Source organism: Halichoerus grypus, chromosome 5, assembly GCF_964656455.1.
Source record: "Halichoerus grypus chromosome 5, mHalGry1.hap1.1, whole genome shotgun sequence".
Taxonomy (NCBI): domain Eukaryota; kingdom Metazoa; phylum Chordata; class Mammalia; order Carnivora; family Phocidae; genus Halichoerus; species Halichoerus grypus.
The window spans coordinates 148,171,803-148,187,372 of NC_135716.1; the positions used below are offsets into that span (position 1 = coordinate 148,171,803).

Sequence of the window (15,570 nt, forward strand, 5' to 3'; positions counted from 1 at the left end):
ATACATTCATTCAGAAAATTGTACACCTCATAAATGTACAGCTTGATGAATTTTCATAAAGTAAATACCTTCATGTAATCAGCATCCAGACTAAGGAAGAGAACATTTGCAACATTCCAGAAAACCCTCTCAGGTCCCCTTCATCCAAAACTAAGACCCTAAATTAGTTTTGTCTGGCTTTCAACATATGTAAATGGAATCATATAGTATATACTGTTTGTCTTCTTTATGCATTCTTTGCTTTCTCTTTTCCTTTCTTCGTTTTTTTTTCAACCTTATGTTTATGAGGTTCATCCATATTCTTATATGTAGTTATATTTGATTCATTTTCATTGCTTTATAATACTCCATTATGTGGATGTTCCTCATTATTCATCTATTTTACTATTAATGGGACAGGCATTTAGGTAGTTTCCCCCGCTGGGTACTACTTCTCAGCAGCATTAGATCCTGTTGAAAACTCCTCCTTCCTGGAATGCTCTTTCTTTGCCTCCCAGGATACCATACTCTCCTGGTTTTTCCCCTGCCTCTGTTCCTTCCTTTTTGGTCTTCTTTGGAAGCTCATCCTTCTCTCTACCCAATCACTAAATTGAGTTCCTTAGGGCATAGTTCCATGTACTCATTTTGTCTCATTTTGTGTGTTCTTTCTAGGCATTCTCATCATACCTATAGCTTAAATTGTCATCCATGTGATGGTGATTAATAAATTTATATTTCTAGCCCAGTCCTCCCATGTGAGTTCCAGAAGAGCCTTCTTATCACCTCTTAGAGGTCACATAGTACCTTAAATTCAACATAACCAAACTTGAATTTATATTTTTCCCTGGCCATACCTGGTCCCCTTCTAAAGTTCCCTGATTCCATTAATGGCATCACTATCCGTCCAGTTTCACAAGTCAGATAGGAGTTACTCTGGGTACCTCTCTTTCCCTTGCTGACTTTATCCAAATATTCAATTCTTGTCAATGTTAGCACTATATAGCTCCCATTTATTCAATTCTATCCATCTCCACTGCCACCACCCTAATACAAGATACCAATTTCTTAAATCTGGACTATTGGAAAAGCCTACAGACTGGGCTCTTGTATCCACTTTCCCTTCCCTTCAAGTCTACACTTCATACTACATCAGGATTATTCTTTTAAAAAAAAATATATGTGTATGTTCAAGTAGTCTCTCTGTTTAAATTCCAAATAAAGACCAAAATCATTAGCATAACCCACCGGACCCTGCATAGTCTGATTTCTGCTTACTTCTTTAGTGTTGTCTTATGTTATATTATCCTGTCTCTTGTTTTTTAGCTACACTGGTCTTCTGTGAGTTCTTCTAATGTACCATCATTGGGCCTTTACAAATGTTGTTCTCTGTACCTGAAACAGTTATACTCCCCCAAGATCTGTGCTTTATAATTCTTACTCATTCTTCTGACTCAACCATTTCTTCATGGAAGCCAGTCTTTCTTTGCATTTACCACAGTTGTGATTTTATATAAGTGATTATTTCCCACTTTAAACTGTAAGCTCCACAAGGACAGATGTCTATTTTTTATTCACCATGTGTATCTAATACTTTAAGAGAGTAGGTGCTCAATAAATGTTGGTTGAAGGAATAAATGTTTCTGAGCCTCAATTTCCCATTCTTTCAACTACTCAGCATTGTTGTAAGGTAAAAATAAGACTCTGTACATGGAAACACCTTAAAATTTAACACACTGAGGAAGTTAAGGAGTTGATATCATTATACCCAAGCAGATAGATTCTTTCTGCTATAGATTATAATTCTTAAATTTTGCTGTGATACTGGAATTATGCAAACAAATGGCAAGAATAATTATTATTTCAGTTCTCATTCTTTTGTTCCATTGATCTGTCTCCCCTGTCATTCTGTCATTCTTGCCATAGTTTATTTAGGTTCCCATCATTTTCTCCCATTTCCCTATTTCAGGTCTCTTTCTCTTATATCAGTCCATCTTCCCTTCTTTATTGTAATTATCTTTGTTAGATGCATTTGCATTATATTATTCCCTTGTTTCAAATCTCTCTGGTTTCTCATTGCCTATAGGATAATGTCTAAGCTCCTTAATGGGACATATATGATTCTTCATGATTAGACTTACCCCCTTCTACCTGTATCTCTCACTATTTTGTACCTTATCTGTCCTCCAACAACACTAAATTACTTGTTTCTTAGATGTGTTGCCTTCTTTCTTGCCATTTTGCCATTGCCTATATCATTTCCTTTTCTTTTAAGGTGCTTGCACTCCTTGTGGCCTGCTCCTTAATCAAATTATTCTTTCTAGATTCAGCTGGCACTCTTCTGTGATACTTTCCCTTGAAGTCTTCAGGCAAAGTTAGGCATTTCCTCCTCTTGTTCTATTAGGGGACTTAACCACATTGGTAAAACTAGTTATTTACACTTCTTATGTGTAAGTACATTTCACTACTTGTTTGTAGACCCTTCAAAAGCAGTGATACTATTCTCTTTATCTCTCTATCTATAGACATATACTTGATATTGAGTGACAGGGTGATTAGAGGAGAAGAGTGACTAGAAGCAATGAAGAATGGTCAGACTTTAAAGTGAAAAGATGTTTGGGGTCAAATTCATGTTGTATAGTGGATTCCTTCTACCATTGTTGTTAAGACTGAGGTCAGCTGCAGGATCTTGGTGCTGTGTAGAGGGAGGAGTTACAATGCATTTGACTTCGGCTAGTTAAGGTTCTTATTGTGTCATCAAGATCAGCTTAACAGTCAGATTTTTTTTTACATATCTACTTACTATATGGCACTTGAATTTTACTTTGAGATCCTATAAGGCAATCAAGGTGAATATATATGAAAAGTTAAAGTTAAGATAATGCTAATGTTATGTAGTGCATAGGATGAGCCTAGTAAATGCTGAAGGAATAAAACGATTCATCTGTTTTTCAGTTTTGAAGTCATTTCATGTAGACGAACTCATTTTTCTTTAGTAATTTTTTAAAAAAATTATTTATTTTAGAGGGGGGCAGAGGGTAGGGAGAGAGAATCTTTAGCAAACTCTGTGCTGAGCGTGGAGCCTGATTTGGGGCTTGATCTCACGACCCTGAGATCATGACCTGAGTTAAAACCAGGAGTCGAACACTTAACTGACTATGGCACCCAGGCTCCCCTCTTTCATAATCTTTTAATCAGGCAGAAGAGTTACTGTTTTTCCCTTATAAATAAAGAAACTGAGATTCAGAGAGGTAAATGACTTTGGTAAGAACACTAGAAAGTAATAAAGTTGTAGAGTCTGGACAAGAATCCAGTTCTTCTGACTTGACTACCAGAATGCCTCCCATGGAACCGCATGACCTTTCTGTTTGGCTGTACCACCACAATGCCATTTATCTTCTGATCTGTGAGAAGTTTTTCAGCCTGGGCCAAAATTTCTGAAACTTTCTAAAGTACAGTCAAAATGGAACATTGTCCCTTAAATACCACAATAAAAATGAAAGAATATCATTTAGCAAAGTCTTCAAGTGCTCTTTACTTGGTAGGGGTTGGTTTAGGCTTGGTCTGTCTGTTGAGCTAGTTGATACTTTAGGCTCTGAGGGAATGAAACTCAATACAGACTCAGTGTAGTTCGGAGATGGTAAGAGCAGCAGGGTCATGATGTAGGAGAAGATGATATTAATGAGCCTTGGGTGTAGAGTATGGTACAATATGGACTTAGAAAGTCAAAGATGATGAGGTCATAGGAGCGGATTTGGGGAACAAGAGTAGAATCTACAAGAAACTCCAGGCTGCCTCTCATTTGGGCCCAATTGGGACTACCACTGCTTCCAGATATACACAGCTGTACTCTCAAAGGTTCCCCAGAGGAGCCATATTCCCTTCTCCTCACAGTATCCCCAAGGACATCCCACTCTGGTAGAGAGTTGATCACTGCCACTTGTCTCTGAGCTGGCTTTGTGTGTACAAAATGGCAGCCTACTGGTTCTTAAGCCCCCAGGAACCCACCTTAGTGAATGCCTCCTGGGTTGGCAAAACAGAGAAGATGCTTTTGTTATCCTTCTTTCCTAAGCAGACTTCACCCAAGACTGGCTATAGCATAGTATTTTTTCCTCCCTGGCCATAACTGACTAAAAGTTTTAGTGTTAGGAAATTGGAAAAGGTTAAGTTTGAGTGATGTTATCGTAATTATGTCAAATAAGTTTGAATGTCATTTTAGCTGGGGAAGATTTCATATGACATCATTTAGGAGGCTCTTGGGTTAGGCGGTGATGAAATGTGTGAATATCTTGAATGACAAAGTGTGGGGAAAAAAGAGTATGATACATGGAAGCAAATAGGCCCAGCTCATAGTCTCTCCTCTGAACTTGCCACCTGTTTGACCTTGGGCAAGTTATGTAAGTCCTCTGGACTTTGGTTTCCTTAGCAGACAAATGAGTTATATTAGAAAACATACATGTGAACATGTAATTAGAAGATCTTAAAGTAGCTTTAGACAGATTTACTAATTTTACTAAGTCTGTTTCCTCATCTGTCATATGGGAATATTAGCAACTTTAAGATGGAATGAGTTAATGAATATGGATTGCCTGGCTAAATAAAAGTTAGTTTCTTTCATATGGGTGAACAGATATACATTCTAGACTTAGAACAACTTGAATTAGAATTAAGTCTCAACCCCACCAGGGGCAATTCGTCTCTCGGGACTTCTGTTTCCTACACTTGATCTTAGCCAAAAGGCCGAGAAGCGATCGGGACTTCTGTTTCCTGAAACGGGTAATAATACCTACCTCATAGAACCCTTTGTTAATGGGAAGTTGGTGGAGGAATTTAAAGTGCCTGGTACCTAGTAAGTAGGTGCCTAAAAAATATTGGAATCATCTCTAATCTCCATCATCTTTCCCACCCCCAACTCCAAGGTTTCCCCTAACTCTAAAATTCTTTGATTCTATACAATTCTAATGCATAAGTCTTTAACAAATGAATCAACTAAAAATGGGTAAAATTCAAATAATATGCAACTCCTAAATGACAATCTTACTAGTGTTTTTCAAATAATAAAGCTTTTTCTTCTCATTATTTCTTGCTCCCACTTTGCTGAGAGATCTCCAGATACTTTGTTTTGCTTTATTTTTGTTTTTGACATTACTGTATGTTGATCAAAATAATGTATAAAATGATTTATTCCTAGCTTCTGGAAAAAAAAATTTTCACTAAAAATGAATTAGTTCACTAAAAAGTTTTATCTCACATTAAAGATTCCTTTTTTTTTTCCTTTACTGTACTACTTTTCAGAAGTCTATTCAGCTCAAAGTTAACAGGTTGATTAGTATTTGGAAAATAAGGCTTATAATTAGCACACAGAAATGATTACTGCTTATTTTAAAGAGTTAACACTTTAGCACAACTTTCATTTTATATATATTTTTTGGCATTGACATAAAATAAGCGCTGCAGGTATGAATTTGCCCACTAAAGCATGCTTGAATCGGGAATAAAGCATTATTTTATCATGTGTCAAAATATTTTTGAAAGATTATTGGATTTGAGGATTTTCCCATTTCTTAATACAAAAGATTATTCTTGGTGTGCGTGTGTGTGTGTGTGTGTGTACAAGAACCCAGTGAACCAGTGACTAAACACATGCACATGTATCTAGAGAGATCTAGAGAACTTACTGGTTTTTGTATTTATCAGTGTGAGTCCTAAAAAATACAATAGTAAAATAATGCTTATGTATTATTACTCCTAAGTGAGATGTAATTTACAGTGTATTAGGGTATTTTTATGTATAGTATACATTACTGGATAGTTTTTATACCTATCTGAAAACATTTTTATTAGCCATATTATATATCCTCATAAATTTGAGCCATCATATTTTACAAAGTAGAGTTGAAATGACATTTGAATACTCTAATTCCTATGAAATCCATAGAGATGAAATGCATTAGAAATTGAAGATAATTATACAGAAAAATTAAATATGAAAGAATAGTATGCTTTATCAAAAAATGAAAATATTTAAGTTCAAATTATGTTGATGTTGAATTTGATGGTCTATATTTTGGTTATTTTGACTGGTGGTTTCAGGTCATCAGTTACTACTGAATCAAATTTAACCTGTCAGAATTATGTCAGAATCCTTTTGGTCCTTAACGCTTTTCACTCAGATGCAGAGGTCAATCAGCACTCTGATGATACTTTTAGTATTTCTTATCTCACTTTGGAGTGGTTTCCAGGCTTTTTTTTTTCCCTAGGTAGATATGTATTTCTCTAGAAAATTACAAGTATCTTTCATATCTTACTTTGGCGAGGAAAGTAGGTAAAGTACTCATGTAAATTAAAGTAATAGACATTTATTATGTGGCAGGCCTATCAAAGTAACCTGCTAAGCCCTATGCAGGCTAAAAATGAGAATATAAGATTCAGGTTGTGTCCTTAAGGGCCTTAGGGTCAAATACCTACACAGAGACATAGGCAAAGTTGAACCACAAACCAAGAATTCTCAAGGTTCACAGTAAGGGCATAGGAGTTGAGCAGAAGAATCACAGGATTGGAATGGGCCAAGCATGGATTACCCATCGAGGTGAAATTCTTTTTTTCCTAGTTTCTAGATGGCACCCATTTATGGGCTGTGCCTAACTTGATATTCAGACTCTGTTTTTCCCGGGAGGAAAAGCCATGACAGGATGCACAACAGCACTATGTCCATGTGGTACGACCAAAGCTGTTAGCATAACTGCCTGAGTTTTGCCAAGGAATTAGATGCTGCTGGAAAAATATCCAGAGCTCCTATGTTTGCTATCCAAAGAGTTCCACAGTATTGTGGGGTAAATGGCATCCCACTATTGACTAGATAGATGCCAAATGGCTGGTTGGTACTCTTTATGCATACAAAGCAGGTTTGAGATGTATCCCTGCATATTTGAAGAGTCTGTCATTATGATGAGCTAAAGTCACCACTGATTACCACTGTAGCTGTCTAAAATAATGAGGTTTTCCACAAGAGAACCTCTTTATCAAACTTAAAATGAGGAGCCAACTTGAGGTAAAAGCACCTTCTGACCAAAGATTTTGTCTTGATTTTCTGTGAATATGTTACGATTATAGAATAAAGCAAAAGGCTTGTCTTGATAAGATCCTGGGTTCTTATAATCAATATTTCATGTTGACTTTATATGTTTTTGTTAATAAATGACTTTCTAAATGTTAGAAAAATGAAGAAAAATACCTTGAGGGTTTTTTTCGTAAGTTACCCCTTCTGTATTTTGGCTTGAGAAAAATTCTGCATTTCTAATGCACTATCCATGTATATGATGGTTTTAAAATTTTGTGGAACTATTAAGATAATGAAATTATGTTGCCATACCAAAATTACAATGGATTCATCAATGGATGTGGTTTTCTGTAAACAAGCAATTACTTTCTTCTGCTGAATTCCTGCTCAGTGTCATTATTTTGTCCTTTGCTTTTCATGAGCGTTTAATACTTCTAGATTCTGTTTCAAAGCTAGTTTCTACAAGCTCTGACTTATAGCTTTCAGCCAAGTTGTTGGTGTGTGTATGCATATGTGTTTGTGTTTGTGAAACAATACTGAATTCCTTTTAACTTTGATCAGGTAATGGACACTAGGCATTTGTTAGTCAAATTGTGCATGTTTTGACGAATACAGATCCATTCATTGTTGCTTTGTTAGTGCATATTAGCATTGATTATGATATGGACATGTTTATTTCCTAGACTTTCTGGATCTTCATCTAAATAATAGCAACAAATAGTGAAGTATCCAGAGTTTAGCCATCATCATTCAGTGTTTCCTTGAATACAAATCGAAGTAAAAATGGAGTAAAAGACCATTTTATTTATTTTTAAAATCCCCTATCAGGGGAGAGTAATTAACTCAAGATCCACAATTAGCCTCACAGCAGTCCATATTAACCACCTCCAACCGTCCCAGGTCTTTCAGAGGTGGCATAATTCTGAGATTATTTAGCACTTGAAACAGAGAGGCTTATAATAACTAGCTTAAAACACATTTAAGAGTGTGAGGTTTTTCCTTTTTCTTTTTATGTTAATGTCTGCCCTCTCTAATGATAATTTTCTGGTTTGTAAATGGAAAAAAACACAAATATTAGGAGAGAATTAATGCTTCCTTCCTACCTGGTTTTAAAGCTATGTATTCCTTTGGTAAATCTGGAAGTAGCTGCTTTAACTGGAAATTTTATTATTGAATTAGTTACATGACACAAAAAGAATCAACAAAATGAATCACATATTCAAGCTTGAGAGAAAACCATGAAGAAAACTTAGGCCCACTGTTAAAGTATAATTGCTGGCTCTTCCTTGTTTACTTTTTTGGTTTTGTTTTGTTTTAAAGGAAATGTTCAGTTGCAGAGCATTCCTGCATAATTCAGATATAGCACAAAGCTCGACCCTGGGAACCTTTTCTGCTGCTCTCTGAATGTTCTTTGTGCAACCTGCTTTTACAGGTTTAAATTACATTCTGTGACACTGTTTTTGTGGTTGAATTAGAAACTTTTTTTTTTTTTTTTAGTTAAACCTGTGATAAGTAATTGTCACAGTTAGCGCCCTGGTACAATGCTAATTTGAAGTGACATGTCCATACTGGCCCTCCGTAACATGAAGAAGCCTAACAGGTGTGAGGGGTGTGGCTTCCCATGGGCTCTGTTGAACTTCTAACCAGAGAAAAATAGCAGAAAAAGTGAAATGAACCTTGAATAAAGCTGTCAGCAGTAATTATCTCAGCAACACTTTGTGGGGAGATAAAATAAGCACTGGTGCTTTTATAACCTGAACACACTGCACCCAAGATAGATTTTTTTACCCATTTAACCTAAACTGCTAAATACCTTTCAAGAGATATTTTTATAAGCCTAATTAAACAATAACAACAATAATAATTATCACAAAATATAAATTGTTGGAAGACAGGCATTTGTTTTTACTTTAACATGTGGCTTTTTGGTATTTGTTTAAGTAGTTTTGGTAACAAAAGTTTTGTTTTTTTCATTCTTTTTGTTTTGGTAAGCCATTATGGTATGAAATCTCAAGTATTGTATAGAAAATTACATTATCTTCTCGGAAAGAATACTTTCACAATTAATGTTTGAGAGTTTGGTTTTCAGTTACTTTGAAAAGTATTCAGAGTATTGGACTGACCCATATGAAACAGGATAATATATGTGAATGAGCTGAATGAACTGCAGGGCATCATAACAACACTGCTGCAAATACTTCCTTGGACAGGTATAAGAGTACTCTATTTCTTGAGTGGAAGATTTGATAAGCCTTTTTCCAGTCTGCTTTCCAAGCACCAGCCATTGTCATTTTCTTTGACAGTAGTATTTCTAAGTATACTTTAAAAACTTACTTAAAAATAATTCAAATGACATAATGACTATGTTTGCCTGACCTGAGAAGTATAGATGAGTTAAAGTATGATTTTCTTTACAAATGTCCAGGCTTTAGAAGCTAACTGTACAAAAAATAGTTGAGATTTTGCAACATATACTGCTCTCTTTATTTCTTTCATTGCCTTTCTTTGGCTTGAAATAGAGTTATGATTTCAGGTGATCTGATGATATCTGGAGACTTTTAAGTTTTTTTTTTTTTTTTTTTTTTTTTTAAAGATTTTTATTTATTTATTTGAGAGAGAGAGAATGAGAGAGAGAGAACACATGAGAGGGGATAGGGTCAGAGGACGAAGCAGACTCCCTGCCGAGCAGGGAGCCCGATGCGGGACTCGATCCAGGGACTCCAGGATCATGACCTGAGCCGAAGGCAGTCGCTTAACCAACTGAGCCACCCAGGCGCCCTTAAGTTTTGTTCATAATTTAACTTTACCATGTTCCCACACCCAATAATTTAGAGGCTTAACAAGCTAGCCAGGTTGGTTCACATTTAAAGTGGAGGTGATGTCATTTAAAAAAAAAAAAAGGTTAGGTAGGAGTCAACATGTTAGTCCTGACTCTGCTGTATTTATTAGCTTTGTGATCTTGGGTAAAAAATAAGAACCTCAATTTTTTTTCCTGTGGAATGGGACTCAGCAAATATGCCAGGTACATTCTCACTAAGGGGATAACAAAGATCAGATATAGCAAGATAAAATAGAGCTAACATGTATATACTTTATTCACAAACCAATGGTTATTAACTTCATCAAAAGAGAAACTGTTCACCATTGGCTGTATCCCTAGCACTCAGCTGATTTCCTCGTGGATGCTCAGTAACTATTAGTTAAGTGAATGAATAAAGTTGCATTTTGTACTCTACTTAAGACAGGTTTAGTACTCTCTGTTTGTCTACTCCCCAGAGTTATATAGCAAAATCCCTACCATATGTGTATATGACACACACACACACACACAGACACTCTTTAATCCTCACAACAATCTTATGACTTAGAAACTTTACAGAGGAGGGAATTGAGGAACTGAGAAGATAAGAGGGTTGTCTAAAGTCACACAGCTATTAGCCAGCAGAGTCAGGATTTCAAATACTGGCGGTGTGACTTTGGAGTTCAAGTTCATAATCACTATGCTTTTATACCTCTCTGAGGAAGTACAGTGACAATGATTACCAAAGAAATTGTCTTATGGTGACACAGGTTTCACCAGAAACTTCCTTGTTACAAATATAAATGATTCAGGAGACAGGGGAGTACATTTTGGGGGGTGAGATTCCTTCCTTATTTATTGGGACACTTTCTCTCTCTTTTGTCTCCTAGAACAGCAGGTCCCCCAATCCATTGCACCCATTGAAACAGTATTGCTGCCTTAGGGGCTACCTCTTCCCCAGTGACAGAAATGGCATACAGGGCTAGGGCCTGGACAGACTTCCACAAATGTAGGATAACAAAGCTTTGATTCCTAGATATTTGGCCCTTCCTTCAGGGGGTCCAATTCCTGGGCCAAGATTTTCACCCCTTTATTCCAGACCCTGATCTACCCATGTAAGACTTCTGTTTATAAAATTCCCACTGCCTCCTTCTACTCAGCTCTCACCTGGGATTCTGGTCGTCCCCTCAGGAACTGGCTGACTAAAAGATGTTTATTTCTGGAAGATTTGGCCAAGTTTCATGAGGTATGATTGACTACTGAAAGATACCAGGTGTTTTTTGGGGCACCTGGCTGGCTCAGTTGGTGGAGCGTGTGACTCTTGATCTCAAGATTGTGGGTTCAAGTCCCATATTGGGCTTAGAGCTTAACTTTAAAAAAAATTTTTTTAAATGATACCAGCTATTTTAGAGAACAGAGAAAATTTTGAGATTGGGAGGTTATAGGGGCCTTAAGGAACGTGATTGAGCTGAGGTTTGAAGAAGTGCTTTCACTTTTCTCAGATGATCCTAACATACCTATGAAACAGACAGGTAGAAAAGAATGGGGAGGGAAACCCAGGCGAGAGTAATGGCATGAGCAAAAGCCTAGGAGTAGGTAAGTGCAAGGCATATTTTTGGTTCATTGAGCAAACAAATGTGTATACAGTACAAAAAAAGTAGTGAGGGATAATAGCTGGAAAGATGGGTAAGCAGTGGCCTTGAAGGATTTGTTCAGAGTGAGATAAAGGAACTTAGAAATCACCTAGTCATGGTTTTTTTCATTTTACAGGTGATGAAGCTAAGAGAAGAGAGTTGATTAAGGTCACACAGTAAGAGGCAGAGTTAGAATTTTAATCCACATCCTTTTATCTATGTACAGTGTTCTTTCAGTGTATTAGCCCTCCAATATTTTTATACACATGGAATCATATTATAGGCAGCATTGATGGGAGAAAGTCTTAAAAGGGCACCATGCAGCCTTAAGACATAAAAGAACAATACTTGATTTGCTTTAATGGTGGTGACAAAAGAGGAGTAGCTTACGGGCTGGTTAAATGTATTTAAGCTGAAAGTCCTTGGTAGGTTTAACTAGTCTCCCACAGTCACTGCAGCAGATAGGAGCACTCCTTTCCTCTCCCCTGCGCCCCAACCCCCACTACTCCCCGCAGGCTGTTTTCCTCTCCTTCAATCTTGGTTAAGTTAATCTCATAGGAATTAAATGGGAAACCTGTAGCAAGTTTCCACTTTTGGACATCCCTTGTAAAATATCCTTATAAAAATCTGTCATGGGGCGCCTGGGTGGCTCAGTCGGTTAAGCGGCTGCCTTCGACTCAGGTCATGATCTCAGGGTCCTGGGATCAAGCCCCGCATCGGGCTCCCTGCTCAGAGGCGAGTCTGTTCTCCCTCTGCCTCTGTGATCTCTCTCGTGCTCTCTCAAATAAATAAATAAAATCTTAAAAAAAAAATCTGTCATAAACAGGTAGTGAATGTCAGAGATGGGCTCTTAGGTTCACTCAGAGCCAAAATATATCTAAACAAACATACTCCTCACTGGGTGATACTTAGAAGAATGTCATACAAGGTCTTGAGAGTTGATAAGAAACCCCTAAGTAAGCTTAGCTTGTTCACCTAGGAAGAAAATATTTTATTAAGTATTAGTCCACATCTTATGGATACCTTTGATGTGGAAAAGTTTAAGTAGTACATTAGGCTGTTCTGTGTATATTTCAGAACACATATCAATTAAGTTAAATGTAGTTGACATAAGGTGTTATTAAACACTTATCTGATATCAATACTGTCATCTAGGCTTAAATTCTTAAAGACAGAAATAATTGGGCATTGCATCTGAAAACACCTATATGATAATCCTTTCTTCTGACAAAGAACCAAAGATGAAGTGTGTGCTTTTTGTTGTTGTTGTTTTAGTTGAAAAATTAAGTCCACTATGCTTGGCACTTATTCACTTCCCATCTTTTTAATGCTGTCAATAAAGATATTATTCCCATTACTCAGATGAGGAAAGTGGGGGGTCTTATGAGGTCAAGCGGCTTCCCTGGGAAATGTATTAAATATCAAAGCCAGGATCCAAGGCCAGGTTATCTGTATCCAAGTGCCTGACATAATGGGAACTTAAATGTTTATTGCATAATTAAGTTATAGACTTTGGGTAACTATATGGTTCATATAACTTACTCAGCAACTAGTTCTAAATTATAAGTAATTATGGGGAAGAAGGGCAAGTTAAAGAGAAATCTGCATGTTTCAGATTACTTTCTTTCCCCTCACCTGTCCAGTGGGTTTCAGAAGCAGTGGATTTTTTAAATAGGTTCTTTTCTCTTTCCTGCCCTCCACCAGAGGGTGCTCATAAGCAATTAAATGAGCCAGCTCTAGAGATTGGAACTGAGAGACAAGTGCCATTTTAATTCGCAGCATGGATTATTGGCCCCTGTGCAAAGTAGCAGACTTTAAAACAGAACGCTTGATTCAGATGAAATAGCTTCTTTGGCTTAAAGTTGTCTTGCAAATAATAACTAGTCTGCCTGCCTGAGCTTGTATCTTTATAGAGGTAAACCTAACCATTCTCGCTAAATAGGTATGAGGAAAATTATGCCAGTAGGCAGCGTTAGGCTGGTCTGATAGGGCTATATTCTCATACAACTTAATGTTCAGAAGTACTCTAGTATTCTGAAGTACTTCAGAAGCTCGTCTCGTGTACTCACTGGAATCAAATAATGAAATGCAAGGATGTTGTTATTGTCTATATATTTAGTTTTATAAAAGTATATCTTTTTAGAAATTTTGTTAATTCTGCTGCAGTGGGTAAATCTTTATCTCCTTATGGTATAGTCTAGTTTTAGGAGCTGGGATGCAATAGAAGACTTTAAAAAAGAAAACTTTTGTCTTGAGCAACCTCTCTTTGATAGAATGCTGGATAATGTTGGACCAGTGCAGGGAAGTATGAAGGTAGGCAGTTATAATGTGTAAAAGTATCATCAGGTGATTCTCCTTGTTTTCAAAAATCCCAGCATATTTTTAAAAATATTTTCAAAACTTTTAATAAATTTATTCTTTGTACAAAAAGACAATTTAAGTATGTTATGTAGAATTTACAACTTGTCAAAGCTACAGTTCACATCTTGGGAATATTCACATGTAACTTATGACACTAACTATTGGTTAAATGGAACCAAAATAAATTTAAAATATTATAATGCAATTTTTTTATTGAAAATTGTCCTCTGCAAATGTTCACTGAGGACCCAAGAAGATGCCCAGCTTATATAGCTTATAATTGAGAGTGTAGTTATCCAAGAATGCCACAAATATGTTGCTTCACTAAGGCATTTCTGCATACCACTGCATTAGGAAATGCTATTTATTTTGACAATCATTTCCTCAAAGATCAGTCTCAAATCATTATTTATTTGAAATTCCTTTTTTCTTTTTTGTTTTTTTAAATTTTTAATTGAAGTATAGTTGACATTTAATTTCAGATGTACAATTATATACATTACAAAATGCTCACCATGGTAAGTGTATTTACTGTCTGTCACCATAGAAAGTTATTACAGTATTATTGACTATATTCCCTATGCTGTACTTTTCATCCCTGTGATTTATTTATTTCATAACTGAGGTTTGTACCTCTTTATCTTCTTCACCTATTTTCAGCCATCGCCCTACTCCCCTCCCTTCTGGCAAGTACTAGTTTGTTCTCTGTATTTATGAATCTGTTTTTCTTTTTGTTTGTTCCTTTGTTTTGTGTTTTAGATTCCATTTGTAAATGAAATCACATGGTATTTGTCTTTCTCTGTCTGATTTATTTCACTTAGTGTAATACCCTCTAGGCCATTCATGTTGCAAATGGCAAGATTTCATTCTATTTTATGACTAATATTCCATTGTATATATATTTACCACATCTTCTTTATCCATCCACCTATTGAGGGACACTTAGGTTGCTTCCATATCTTGGCTATTGTAAATAATGCTGCAATAAACATTGGGGTGCCTATATTTTTTCAAATTAGTTTTTTCAATTTTCTTTGGGTAAATACCCAGAAGTGGAATTACTGGATCATAAGGTATTTCTATTTTTAGGTTTTTTGTTTTTTGTTTTGAGGAAACTCCATACTGTTTTCCACAGTAGCTGTACCAATTTACATTCCCATCAACAATGCACAAGGGTTCCCTTTTCTCCACTTCCTTGCCAACACTTGTTATTTTTGTCTTTTTGATACTAGCCATTCTGACTGGTGTGAGATGGTATCTCATTGTTGTTTTGATTTGCATTTCTCTGATTAATCATGTTGAACATCTTTTCATGTATCTGTTAGATTAAAAGAAACAAACAAGAAAACAAGTCAGGAGCATTTTAAATTATTTTCATATATATTTCCTAAAATTTTTTTTTTAGAAATTTGGGATAATTAAAACAAAATATAGTATTTTGCAACTAGCTATAACATCTTTGAAGAACAGATTAAGAGTCAAGAGAACATGCTTGTGCTATCATTAAGCTGTGACTTGGGGCAAGCAACTTTACCTCTCTATGTCTCAGTTTCCCCTTAAGTAGTAGTATTAGACTAGATCTTCTTGTGAGAAGAAACTACCTTTCATTTGGAATCTATTAGAGATGATGGGGCTACTGATAGAAGATGCTTAAGAGTAGGCTGGTGATAAACTCTCAGGGGAGTCCCATTACTAGCTTTGAATGGAGCAAGGGATGCTTGATGGAGATAGTATGGTGG

General features: G+C 36.2%; 1 protein-coding gene across 6 annotated transcripts in view; it reads left to right on the plus strand.

The window, feature by feature from the left end:
- Positions 1 to 15,570, plus strand: part of FAF1 (Fas associated factor 1) — a 503,750-nt gene that overhangs the window by 328,521 nt on the left and 159,659 nt on the right. The gene's annotated exons all lie outside the window — the stretch shown is intronic.